General features: G+C 35.9%; 1 long non-coding RNA gene across 1 annotated transcript in view; it reads left to right on the forward strand.

The window, feature by feature from the left end:
* The window catches only part of LOC117284616, a 13636-nt gene extending 10993 nt beyond the window's left edge, over window positions 1-2643 (forward strand). Inside the window, exons 3-5 of the long non-coding RNA XR_004515706.1 lie at window positions 1682-1816; window positions 2272-2307; window positions 2614-2643. This is a non-coding gene — a long non-coding RNA (uncharacterized LOC117284616). The remainder of the gene's footprint in view (window positions 1-1681; window positions 1817-2271; window positions 2308-2613) is intronic.
* The last annotated feature ends 2371 nt before the right edge of the window (window positions 2644-5014 follow it).

The raw sequence follows: 5014 nt of genomic DNA on the forward strand, positions 1-5014 counted from the left end.
CAGTACAGTATGGGGGACTGAACTCAGGACCTTGCTCTTGTGAGGCAGGGGCTGTGACACTGAGCTAAATTCCCAGCCCCATTCTCTGTGTTTTTCTTTGTGTATAGAATGTGAGAAATAAATCACATTATATTGCCTTCTGGTTTACATATCATGTTGCTTCATATAATACATGATCAAGAAACATTTTGGTTGTTTGACTTAAGACTAAAACTAATATTTATTAGCCATTTTCACTGCTTCTATATATTTTTATTTGCTGCTCATACATATTTGGAAATTTAGGTGGATTTTAATTGTTTCAATCGCTTAAGACTTGGCAGTCTGAGCACTTAGTAACAGCTCAATAAATATTTTGTATTGGAATAAGTGAAGGGAATTATAGGGTAATTTCTACTCTATAACTAGACTTCTGTGGCATAAATAACTAAACCTGGGTTCAGTCTTTCCTTGCCCAAAATGAAAATAGTATAAATCCTATTTAATAAAAGTTGTTGCTACATGAACCTGAAAAAGCATTTGCTATTTAAAATGATTCATTGCAAAAGGGTTAGAAAAATGTGAAACACTTTGTTAGAAAAATAAATGCTTCAGTGGAATGAAACTTTTTCCTTGTGAAGTCAGTGGTGGATGTAAACATCTGTGTCACTCTGAGCAATTTCAAATGGGGTGATTCAGACAGGACGAGGTGGATAGATTTTAGTTTGAAGCATCTATTCCACAGGAGACAATGTTCTCCAGCTTTGCACCACTACTGATCTCTGAGAGCAGAGAGAAGTAAACAGCAGGCTCTCCTGTTGTACAGCAAACTGGTCCCTAATAACTGGAGGGCTGCTTAGAGAAGCATTCCTGTTACTGTCTGGCTCATACCCGACAGACAGCCTTTCTGCTCTCACCTTGGCCATCTACTTGTATTGTCTAGTGTATATCCAAGGAAACGGTCCCAGATGAAACCAGGTATGTCTGGAAGTACATACTGCAATTCTTGGAGCAATGTGTGTCATCCCCTCCCGAATCTCTACCATGGAATTTCAGCAGTTATTTAAAATTTTCTTTGACTCATAAAATGAGGAAAATAGTGACACAATACATTAACATTAATTTCACTAGCTCTCATTATGTTATTTTTGCAGAAGTTAATTTTCCACGGATTGTGTCTGTTACAAAGTTTTGCTTTACATGGCACAAAGTGACATGTTTCCTTACCTTCATCCAGTGATACAATGTCCCTTTCTAAAGTCTTTTTTCCCTTAGTTCCTAACACAGTTAGTTTATTGCTGAGGATTATTCTCAAAGTATTGTAAGGTAGTTCTTTAATTTTTGTTCTATTCATTTTTCTATCAAGTTTAATAAAGAGCACCATTTAAAAATAGTTTGTTCTCTATAAAGAGTGAATAAGGCTAATTATGGATCCTTACATTTTATACTGTGATTTATCTGGTTGCAATGATTCTTATTCATATAATATAAAATGCTAACAATTCTTGTTCAGCTACCCCATGCCTGCAAGACCTATTTGGTCTAAGGAATTATCCACAAACTAGAATTTTTTATTTAATAAATTGGCTATTTCATCTAACTACTAATATTGAGAGATTTATAGCTTTAAAGTTGGAGAGCTACATCTAGAGTGACTACACTGGCGTATTATGCATTGCACATACATTACTTTGTTTCACAGGTTTAGTTTCCTGAAGCAGATGTTAGTACCGCCTTTTTGTAGAGAAAGATGAGAAACAAAATATGCTATATATTTGCCAACACAGGAGCCTGACTTTAATGTCAATGAAATTGCCTCTACTCGTTCCCTACTTTGGTAAGTATTTTTAATATGAGATTTAAAAATCATTTACAAAATGACCATACTAAGTATTCTCTAGATATAAACATTTTTCTGCTTTTGCTTTCATGTTTTATGGATTTTAAACATTTTGATATATAGTATAATCATCTGACATTTCTTGAATACATTCAGCATCCATAATTGCTATTCAACTGTCATTTCCAATGTCTCCCTTAAATGTATCTGCATCATTTTATGATTGTCCATTTCTCTCAGCAAATCTTTACGTACATTTACATCTAATTTGCCTTCCTTAATAAGCATTTAAGAAAAGCTTGGGTTAATAGTTTTTAAGCATTTTTTAGCCTACAAATGGACATTATTTACCATGCCCCGATTGCCCTTCTACTGGTACTGTTAAACACTTTTAAAAATTTAGTTGCATGAATGAGAATAAATACTATAACTCAAGGTGCCTTTTTTTGCAGGTGGTCTAAATTCAGCTCAGATCACATTGTTCTCAGGTAAGAGTGTCTATTGATGACTTAGCATTAGCCTGAGATGGTGTATTCAGTTTAATATAACAATGGTCTTAGTGGTGTAAAATTAAGGAGAAGGAGTGGTACTAGTCCCATGACTACCTCCACTAACCTGCATGAGCAAGACCTCTACCATTTATTAGGCACTCTTCGTGCTACTTATTTTTATTCTCATTTGAGTTAAGGAAATGGGTGCATAGAAGCTGAATTACTTGCCTGTTTAGAAAATGGCAGAGATTAAGTTTGGATGCAAGTATAGTTTATTTCTATGATCTTTTTTTGTTTGTTTAGTTACCCTGTATCCCCTGGGTAAGAATGGCCACAGAGAAAATGTTAGAGGGCCTTTGACCTTCGCTAGGTTTGAAGTTCTTCCTTTCTTCTCTGGGGAGCATGTCATACTAGAAGAGTAATCCAGAAACCATGACTGATGCTTTCACTGCATAGAGTGCTGTTTGGAGATGTCCCTGTGGCCTTGAGGTAGAAGTGGCTGGGTTCCTAGGGGACTCTCTGAATATCTAATATGTTCTGATTGTGCTACTTTTCCCAAGAAAGATAACTACTAACTCCTGTTTTCCCCAGGGTATTCTGATTTTCCACACAGAACTAGACTCCTCTCCTATAAATGCTCATCTTGTCTGCTCCTTTGTCCTCTGCCATCACTTCTTCTGAACCTGACACCAGCTGTGTGCCATCTATTAACCTGTCATATTCATTGATCTCCCTAAGAAATCAAACTGTCCCTCTAATTCCCCTGTCTGATCTTTGCTTGCCAGAGTATACTGACAAAATTGTACCCTAGCAAAAGAAAAGCATAGTCTATTCGTTTCAGCCATAATAGCCTCAAATGCTATGTAGTCAATACATTATTTTCTGTAGGTTTTAAACTTTATGGCCTTATTGAAAATGAAAACTGTTTGCAGATAACTCTGATTTGCTCTCCAAAGGCTGCATGAAAATACAGCTAAAATAAACACATGGACTAAGAAAGCTGATAAAGAGAAGTATAAAATCCTTCCATTGGCATTTTCATTTTTCAACCAAAAGGAGTGTACTTTATAACTTGTAATTGAAATTCCAACCGATTTCTAATTTTTCTCCCCTCTTATTTATTGGAGAATAAAGATGAAGGATGATAAAATTTCCAGTGTAGCTTAATATGCTTACAGTGAAGATCTGGTCATTCCCTTTTTTAAAAATGTAAGAATATTAGGAAATTCTCCATTCCTCAGTGAAACTGTTCTTCAACTTAATGTTATATGAGTGTAGGAATTTGTTATCAAAACTGAGCCTCAATTTTAGAAGTAGTCCACACTGAGTAATTTGCCATTTATTTTTTCATCTATAAAACTTTTCAGTAGTAGAAGCTAACAATGTGCTAGGAGTTTACTTTTGTCAATATTCAACCAAGATGAAATGTTATTCTAGCAATCTCAAGCATAGAGAATTCATTTTAGGGAATTAGTTAAAAATGTATTGCCAGGGCCAAAGTATAAAAGAGAAAAGCAAGTGGTTATTCAAAATCAGAAGCTGCTACCTCCCTTGGGCTGAAGGCGGGGAAAAATGTTAATGGAAGATGGCCTTGTCTTCCAGAAGCCTCTTCTGGGGATGGTACTGAAACTGCCCCTGGAGGTGCAGGGCATGGAGACAAATGTGAATCTCCCCACTAATTTTAGGTGGCCACTCCCTGTGCCTGGGTGTTTTTCCATCTGTCAACTGCCTTGACCCTTGCCTAGTTAACTTTTCTATTTGTAAAAGAAATCATTTTGCTTTTAACATGTAGTAGAAGATCGCTGTAGTGGAAAGTATCCAACTTTATTATTTGCTTTTCTGCCCTTCTACAAAATCTATTAGTGCATGTGTTGTAGTATATTTCAGTTTTTTGCACACCTGTTAGTCTACTGTGCTAAGGTGAGTTCTTTCCAGGGTGTGATCTTCCATTATGCTGTATATTCTCTTGACTAGCACTGAACCTATTAATCCCAACTAATATTTGTTGAATTTATTTAAATTGCTTTGATTTCAAATATACAAAGGCACAAAACTGTGGTATATTTTGAAGGGTGGAATGTGCTTGATGAAGAATTGAAACTTTATTTTTCAGGTGTTGTTGAACCACTGATACTTTGGAAGACTGGCAGCGCCATGGTATAATTTAGTGAGTCTGAGCTGGAAAAGTTAGAGAAAGATAGTGTAGAGTGCATCTCCATGCCTGCAGCAGACAATAGGAGTTGAGCGTGTTGATTTTAGCCTGACTTTTAGGAACCTCTGTTCTTTTCTCATTTGGGACATGGGAGTGTTATTTTATCTTACTGGATTGTGGAGGTGGGGCTTTTTTGAGATTAAAAAATTATTCTTTTTAGAACTTTCAAAGTATCTGGCTGACAGGCTGGCTGAGGTTTTATAATCAACCATTTCTAATCATGAAATGTTCTAATTATAAAAGTAATGTAGTCAGACATTCAAAATTATGCTTCCATTCACTTTGCCAAGTACCTTTCCAAAACCTTTTTGCTCCTGCACCCTACTTTTTCAAAATTATCTTTTTTACAACACAGAAAACTAGGAAAGTTTAACTTCAGAAATGACATAACTTAGAACAAACTTAATGGTACAAATGCAAGGGGTCTAAGAGAAATCACAATGCAGTGCTTCTGCCTCTCAAACCTAAACTCCAGCTTGCTTCCAGGCGACT

Source organism: Fukomys damarensis, unplaced genomic scaffold (genome assembly GCF_012274545.1).
Source record: "Fukomys damarensis isolate Sample0158 unplaced genomic scaffold, DMR_v1.0_HiC HiC_scaffold_38, whole genome shotgun sequence".
Classification (NCBI taxonomy): domain Eukaryota; kingdom Metazoa; phylum Chordata; class Mammalia; order Rodentia; family Bathyergidae; genus Fukomys; species Fukomys damarensis.